The sequence below is a fragment of the Condylura cristata genome, unplaced genomic scaffold (assembly GCF_000260355.1).
Source record: "Condylura cristata isolate star-nosed mole 26May11 unplaced genomic scaffold, ConCri1.0 scaffold00022, whole genome shotgun sequence".
Lineage (NCBI taxonomy): Eukaryota > Metazoa > Chordata > Mammalia > Eulipotyphla > Talpidae > Condylura > Condylura cristata.
Window position 1 is genome coordinate 37,429,209 of NW_004567123.1, and position 9,032 is coordinate 37,438,240.

At 39.3% G+C, this 9,032-nt stretch overlaps 1 long non-coding RNA gene across 1 annotated transcript in view; it reads left to right on the forward strand.

Moving 5' to 3' along the window:
- The first annotated feature begins 55 nt into the window (after positions 1-55).
- LOC105853956 overlaps positions 56-9,032 on the forward strand; it is an 11,200-nt gene continuing 2,223 nt past the window's right edge. The window contains exon 1 of the long non-coding RNA XR_001145692.1: positions 56-91. This is a non-coding gene — a long non-coding RNA (uncharacterized LOC105853956). The remainder of the gene's footprint in view (positions 92-9,032) is intronic.

Here is a 9,032-nt window from a genome sequence, read left to right on the forward strand (position 1 = left end):
TTTTTTTAAAGATCATGCTTAGTGAAATAAGCTAGAAAGAAAAGGAAAAATACCAGATGGTTTCGCTCATAGCAGGAGTATAACGGACCAGGTGAGAAAACAATAATAGTAATGAACAGCTATATACCAGAGACATTTTATGGGGTGGAGCGGGGAATGGGATCAAAATGGGGGTGGGGGGGAGATGCACTGGAGTATGGTGATGGCATATGGGTGATTTGGTGATGGGGAGTCCACAGGGATGACAACTGAGATGGAAAAATGCACAAAATGATGTAAAATAAACTTATTTAAAATAAAGCAAAATACATATTTCCAAAAAAAAGAAATATAAACTACATGGGCAGTTTTAAATTTTCTAGTTTCATGGAAAAAAAAAAGCACCAGATGAAAAGTTTTAAAAATTTTGTTTTTCTCGAGTTATTCTCATAGGGTGTACTTAACTGCTGCACCTACCAGGAGGAATTCCTGGAGCTCTGGAACAATTGACAGGGAAGGGAGGTGTCAGTAATGGCTACAGTGTTGCCCAGATGAGACCCCCCCGTCATTGTTAAGGTTTAGGTTTGTCTCATCTATACGAATAGGAAACATCATACAGCAGCAGTGACCAGAGCCCTCAAGATACTGGACTTCATGGTGATTTGTTATGCGTGTTTGTACTGTTGACAAAAATTGTCAACGAATTTAGGTTATTTGGTGATTGGATTATAAGGGTTATTTATATAGTTATAAGTTGAGATACTTGCATATCACTCTTAGAAACTTTCTTTACAGTATTGAAGCACACACATCCATGGTCTGAAATGATAATGATTATTGCTATCATTAACATGAACTGACACTTGTGCCCTAAAAGTAGTTCTTAGGTTTTACTTCTCAGAGACCTGAGTTTTCCTCAGACACTGGTTCCCAAAGTGCCACTTTTCCTTAGATTTTGATTCTATCCTGCATACTGCTCCTCCACCCCCGCCCCTTTTTTTCACAATAACATGCATTTTCTGCAGACACTGGTTGCCTAGTGTCACTTTGCTTCAGACATTGCATCTCAGGCATATACACTATGTACTTCTCCTCACGTTTTTTTTCTTTGACTCAAGACCTATGTTTTGTTGACACTACTCCCAAAGTATCACTTTTCCTCAGATTTTGCATCTCAAACATTTGTAACGCAGTTTCATTCTCCACAGGAATTTCTCCTCAGAAACCTATGTTTTCTTCAGACACTGGTTCCCTTCAAGTCATTTTTCCTCAGATATTGTATCCAGATATCACTATATACTATATATATCTCCTCACATTTATTTGTCTCAGAGATATGTGTTTTTTTCAGGAAAGGGTTCCCTGGAGGTCACTTTTCCTCAGATTTTCCGTCTCAGACACTGATGACGAACTGAAATTCTCCCCAGGATTTTCTCCTCAGAGACCTGCATTTTCCTCAGACACTGGTTCCCAACTTGTCAGATTTCCTCAAATATTGCATCTCAGTCATGTACACTAAGTACTTCTCAAGTTTTTTTTTTCACTTACAGACATTTGTTTTCTTCGTTGCGTTAAGGTCATTTTCCCTCAGATTTTCCGTCTAATATGTTTGTGCCAAACAGACATTCTCCACAGGATTTTCTCCTCAGAGAAATGTGTTTTCTTCAGACACTTGTTCTAAAAGTGTCATTTTTTTCCTCAGACTTTCCATCTCAGACCTGTATGATGAACTGAAATTCTCTACAGAATTTTTCTTCAAAGACCTCCAATTTCCTCAGACACTGGTTCCGAAAGTTTCACTTTTCCTCAGTTAATGCACCTCAGACATGTACGCTATGTGTCTCTTCACGGGTTTTTTTTAAATCTCAGAGACGTGTGTTTTCTTCTTAGACAGGTTCCATTAATGTATGTCACTTTTCTTCAGATTTTGCATCTCGGACATTTAGAGAAACAGTCACTCTCTGCAGAGGCCTGTTAATTTCAGACACTGGTTCCTAAAATGCCACTTTTCTCAGATATTGGATTTCAGACATGTATACTATGTACTTCTAAAGATTTTTTTTTTTTTTTTGACCCAGAGACGTATTTTTTCTCCAGTCATGGGTTCCTTTAAGGTAACTTTTCCTTAGATTTTCTGTCTCACTCACTTATGACGAACTGAAATTCTCCACAGGATTTTCCCCTCAGGGATCCGCATTTTTCTCAGACACTGGTTCCCAAAGTTAATTTTCCTCAGATTTTGCATCTCAGACATATACAGTTTGTACTTCTCTTCACGTTTTTCGTTCCAGTGACATGTTTTCTTCAGACACAGGTTCCGTACAGTCACTTTTCCTCAGATTGTCCGTCTCAGAGACTTATGACGAACTGAAATTCTCTACAGAATTGTTTTTCAAAGATCTGAAGTTTCCTCATACTGGTTCCTAAAGTGTCACTTTTCCTCAGATTTTGCGTCTCAGACTTTTGAACTGAATAGTCACTGTCCACAGGACTTTCTCCTCAGACCTGCATTTTCCTCAGACAATGGTTCCCAAAGTGTCACTTTTCCTCAGTTAATGCATCTCAGACATGTATGCTATGTGTTCTACTCATGTTTTTTTTTTAAAAATATATACAGAGACTTGTGTTTTCTTCTTAGATGTGCTCCATTAATGTCACTTTTCTTCAGATTTCACGTCTCAGACATTTAGAGAAACAGTCATTCTCCACAGGATTTTCTCCTCAGAGACCTGTAATTGCAGACACTGGTTCCTGAAGAGTTACACTTCTCAGATATTGCATCTCAGACATGTACACTATGTACTTCTGATGTTTTTTTGACTCAGAAATGTATGTTTTCTTCAGCCACGGGTTCCCTTAAGGTAACTTTTCCTTAGATTTTCTGTCTCATGCACTTATGATGTACTGAAATTCTCCACATGATATTTTCCTCAGAGACCTGCATGTTCCTCAGACACTGGTTCCTAAAGTCTTTCCTTAGATTTTGCATCTCAGACATTTGAGTTGAATAGTTATTATCCAGAGGATTTTTCTCCTCAGATTCTGGTTCCCAAAGTGTCACTTTTCCTCAAAGTTTGCATCTCAGACATATACAGTGTGTACTTACTTCTCCTCAGGTTTTTTTTTTTTTCTCAGTGACATTGTTTTCTTTAGATATGGGTACCCTTACAATCAGTTTTCCTCAAATTGTCCGTCTCAGACACTCATGATGAACTGAAATTCTCTACGGGATATTTCCTCAGAGACCTGCATTTTTGTCAGACCCTGGTTTCTAAAGTGTCACTTTTCCTCAGATTTTGTGTCTCAGACATGAATGGTATATACTTCTCATGTTTGTTTTTTTTTTTTTTCCCTCACAGACATGTGTTTTCTTCAGACACAGGTCCCCCTATGTTTACTTTTCCTCAGAATTTCCATCTGAGACACTTACCGTGAACTGAAATTCTCGACAGGAATTTTCCTTCAGAAACCTGCATTTTCCTCAGACACTGGTTCCCAAAGTGTCACTTTTCCTCAGATTTTGCATCTCAGACATATACAATATGTACTCTCGCTTTTTTTTTTTTTTTCCAGTGACGTGTTTTCTTCAGACACGGGTACTCTTACGGTCAATTTTCCTCAGTTTGTCCATCTCAGACACTTATGATGAACTGGGGTTCTCTACAGAAATTCTTCTCACCCTGCTTAGTAAAGTGTCACTTTTCCTCAGATTGTGCATACCAGATGTTTGTACCAAACAGTCATTCTCCAAAAGGTTTTCTCTGAGACCAGTTTATTTCAGAGCCTGGTTCCTAAGTGTCACTTTTTTCAGTTAGTGCATATCAGACATGTACACTATATACTTACGTTATTTTGACTCGAGACATGTGTTTTCTTCAGCTATGGGTTACCTTAAGGTAACTTTTCCTTAGTCTGTCTCATGCACTTATGATGAACTGAAATTCTCCACAAGATTTTCTACTCAGGAACCTGCATTTCCCTCAGACACTGCTTCCCAAAGTGTCACTTTTCCTCAGATTTTGCATCTCAGACACTTAGGATGAACTGAAATTCTTTACAGGATTTTCTTCAGAGACCTGCATTTTCCTCACACTAGTTCCTAAAGTTTCACTTTCCTTCAGATTTTGTATCTCATTTGTGCTGAACGGTCCTTCTCCACAGGATTTTCTCTCCTCACGTAACCCCCCCACCGACATGTGTTTTCTTTAGATGTGGATTCTCTTACAGTTAGTTTTCCTCAGATTTTCTGTCTCAGACACTTAAAATGAACTGAATTTCTCTATTGATTTTTCTTCAGAGACCTGCATTTTCCTCATACACTGGTTCCCAAAGTGTCACTTTTCCTCAGATTTTATTTCTCAGACTTTGAGCTGAATAGTCATTCTCCACAGGACTTTCTCCTAAAGACCTATTAATTGCAGACAATGGTTCCCAAAGTGTCAATTTTCTCAGATACTGCATCTCAGAATATACAGTATGTACTTCTCCTTATGTCTTTGACTCAGAAATATGTTTCCTTCAGCCACAGGTTCCCTTAAGGTAATTTTCCCTTAAATTATCCATCTCAGAAACTTTTGACAAACTGAAATTTTCCAAAGGATTTTCTCCACAGGGACCTGCATGTTCCTCAGACACTGGTTCCCAAAGGGTCACTTTACCTTAGATTTTGAGTTTCAGATGTATGAGCTGAATAGTCATTCTCTACAGCATGTTCTCAGAGACCTACATTTTTCTTAGACAGTGGTCCAAATGTGTCACTTTACCTCAGATTTTGCTTCTCAGACATATACAGTATGTACTGCTCTTCACATTTTTTTCTTTCTCAGTGACATGTATTTTCTTCAGACACAGGCACCCTTATGGTCAATTTTCCTCAGTTTGTCTATCTCAGACAGACAAACTGAAATTCTCTACAGAACTTTTCTCCAGAGACCTGCATTTTCCTCAGACCCTGGTTCCTAAAGTGTCACTTTTCCTCAGATTGTGCATATCAGATGTTTGTGCTGAACAGTCATTGTCCACAGAAATTTCTCAACAGAGGACTGCATTTTCCTCAGACACTGGTTCCCAGCATGTCACATTTCCCCTGATTGTGCATATCAGATGTTTGTGCCAAACAGTCATTCTCCACAGGATTTTCTACTCAGAGGCCTGCATTTTCTCAGACACTAGTTCCAAAAGTGGAACTTTTCCGCAGACTTACATATGAACATATGTAAGAAGTACATCTGAACATATGTACTTCTCACGCTTATTTTTTTGCCTCAGGGACATGTGTTTTCTTCACACATGGGTTCCCTTACAATTATTTTTCCTCAGATTTTCTGTCTCAGACCCTTATGATGAACTGAAATTCTCTACAGGCTTTTCCTTCAGAGACCTGCATTTTCCTTTGACACTGGTTCCCAAAGTGTCACTTTTCCTCAGATTTTGCGTCTCCGACATTTGAGCTGAATAGTCATTCTCCTCAGAGACCTGCATTTTCCTCAGACACTGGTTCCCCAAGTGTCACTTTTCCTCAGATTTTGCATCTCAGATATGAATGGTATGTACTTCTCACATTCATTTTTCTGCCCCACAGGACATAGGTTTTTTTCAGTAATGAATCCCTTATGGTCACTTTTCCACAGATTTTCTGTCTCGGACCCTTATGATGAACTGAAATTCTCTGCAGGATTTCCTTCAGAGACCTACATTTTCCTCAGACACTGGAGTTCCCAAAGTGTCACTTTTCCTCAGATTTTGCTTCTCAGACATGATGAACTGACAGGAGTTTTCTGAGACCTGCATTTTCCTCAGACACTGGTTCCCAAAGTGTCATTTTTCCTCAGATTTTCTGTTTCAGACGTTGAGAAGAATAATCATTCTCCACAGAATGTTCTCCTCAGAGACCTGCATTTTCCTCAAACTCTGATTCCCCAAGTGTCTCTTTTCCTCAGATTTGGCATCTCAGACATGAACTGTATGTGCTTCTCCTTACGATTTTTTCCCTCGCCCCCCTTGGAACATGTGTTTTTTATTCAGACATGGGTTCCCTCACAGTTAATTTTCCTCAGATTTCCTCTCTCAGACCCTATGACGACTGAAATTCTCTGCAGGATTTTCCTTCAGAGACTTGCATTTTCCTCAGACACTGGTTCCCAAAGTGTCAGTTTTTCTCAGATTTTGCATCTCAGACATTTAGAGAAACATTCATTCTCCACAGGATTTTCTACTCAGAGACCTGTTAATTTCAGACACTGGTCCCCAAGTGTCACTTTTCCTCAGATTTTGCGTCTCGGATGTTTGAGTTGAATAGTCGTTTTCCACAGAATGTTCTCCAGAGACCTGCATTTTCCTCAGACTGGGGATACCAAAATGTCACTTTTTCTCTGACTTCATTCAGACATGAACAATATGTACCTCTCCTCACGTTTCCTCCACACCCCCCCCCCCGGATGTGTTTTCTTCAGCCATGGGTTCCCTTAAGGTCACATTTCCTCAGACTTTCCTTCTCATACACTTATGTCGAACTGAAATTCTCACAGGATTTTCTCCTCCGAGACATGCTTTTCCCTTAAGACACTGGTTCCCAACGTGTCACTTTTCCTCAGATATTGCATTTCAGACATACACACTATGTATTCTCGCGGTTTTTCCCCCCTCAGTGACGTGTTTTCTTCATATATGGGTTCCCATAAAGTGACTTTTCCTCAGATTTTCCATCTCAGACAGGATGTTCTTGGAGACCTTCACTTTCCTCAGTCACTGGTTCACAATGTATCACTTTTCCTCAGATTTTGCATCTCAGACATGTACAGTGTACGCATCAGGTTTTTCCCCTCAGTGACGTGTGTTTTCTTCAGACACTGGTTCCCTTATGGTCACTTTTCCTCTGATATTTTATCTCAGACATGTACACTATGCACATCTCTCTCTCTCTTTTTTTTTTTTAAACTCAGAGACATGTGTTTTCTTCAGACACAGGTTCCCTTAAGGTCACTTTTCCTCAGATTTTCTGTCTGAGACACTTATGTTGAACTGAAATTCTCTAGAGGATTTTTTTTCAGAGACCTACATTTTCCTCAGACACTGGTTCCCAAAGTGTCACTTTTCCTCAGAATTTACGTATCAAACATTTGTGTTAAGCAGTCATTTTCCACACGATTCTGTTCTCAGAAACCTGTCTTTTCTTCAGACATTTGTTCCCAAATTTTCACTTTTCCTCAGATTTTGCATCCCAGACATTTGTCTCTCATTGTCCACAGGATTATCTCCTTGCACATGTGTGTATTATCCAGACACTGGTTCCCTTAATGTCACTTTTCCTCAGGTATTGCATCTCAGATTTTGTGCGAACAGTTATTCTCCACTGGATATTCTCCTCAGTGACCTACATTTTCCTCAGACACTTTTTCCCAAAGTGTCACTTTTCCTCAGATTTTGCGTCTCAGGCGTTTGTGCTGAGCAGTCATTCTCCACAGGATTTTCTCCTTAGAGACTTCTGTGTTGTTCAGACACTGGTTCCCTTGATGTCACTTTTCTGCAGATATTGCATCTCAGACATGTACCCTATGTACATCTCCTCATGTTTTGTTTGTTTTTTACTCGGAGTCGTGTGTTTTCTTCAGGCATGGGTTTCCTTAAGCTCACATTTCCTCAGATTTTTTTTAATCTGAGATGCTTATGTTGAACTGAAATTGTCTTCAGTATTTTCTCCTCAGAGACCTACAATTTCCTCAGACAGTAGTTCCCATAGTGTCACTTTTCCTCAGAATTTGCCTCTCAGACATTTGTGACAAAAAGTGATTCTCCACAGGATTTTCTCCTCAGAGACCTGGCTTTTCTTCAGACACTTGTTACCAAAGTGTCACTTTTCTCACATGTTGATCTCAGACTTGAACGCTATGTACCTTCCTCGTGTTTTATTTTTTCTCAGTGTTGTGTGTGTTCTTCAGACTCTGGTTCCCTTAATGTCTCTTTTCCTCAGATTTTCCATCTCAGATACTTGTGAGGAACTAAAATTCTCCACAGGGTTTTCTCCTCAGTGGCCTCATTTTCTTCAGACATTGTTCCCCTTAATGTCACCTTTCCTCACATTTTGTGTCTCAACACATGTACCCCATGTTTTTCTTCACTTTTGTGTTCTCAAACACTTGTATTTTCCTAGTACACTCATTCCCAATTTTCACTTTTTCTCAGAGTTTTTGTCTCTGACACTTATGCCCCATGCTTATTTTTCCTCAGATTCCTGTTTTACTCAGCATTGGTTCCCCAAATCTCTTTTTTTTTCCTCAGATTTTACGTTTCTTTTTTGCCTGAAAAGTACTACTTAGGTTGTGTATTCAGAGACCTCAGTTTTCCTCAGAATCTGGTTCCCAAAGTGTCACTTTTCCTCAGATTGTCTATCTCAAACTCTTGTGTCAGAAGTAATTCTCCATAAGTTTTTCTCCTCTGTTACCTGTGTTTTCTTCAGACACTGGTTCCCAAAATACCACTTTTCCTCAGATTTTGTGTCTCTGACATTGTGCCTTTCATACTTCTCCTCAAATACTTGTGTTTTCCTCAGATGCTGATTACCACAGTATCATTTTTCCTTAGATTTTGGTGGAGTCTCTTGTCCCCAAGAGACTCCAGGTTACTTCTTCTCAGGTTTTTCTTCTTAGAGATCTGTTTTTTCCTCAGACACTCATTCCCAAAGTGTTACTTTTCCTCAGCTTATGCATCTCAGATTCTTTTGTGAACAGTTTTTCTTCTCAATTTTTCTTCCTAGAAGGCATGTTTTCCTCAGATACTGCTTCCCAAAGTTTCACATTTCCTCAGATTTTGCGTTTCAGGCACTTGTGCCCCAAGCATATTTTCCCTCATGTTCTTCTTCTCTTAGACCTGTTTTTACTCATTTTTGCTTCTAATGTGTCACTTTTCCTCAGATGGTACTTCTTTTATAATGTGTCAAAGACTATTCTCAGAGGTTTTTTCTGAGATGCCATGTTTCCTCCAAAACTGTCATCGAAACTGCCACATTTTCTCAGATTTTTGTTAGTTTAGTTGTGCCTGAGTCCACAGCAGCTGGA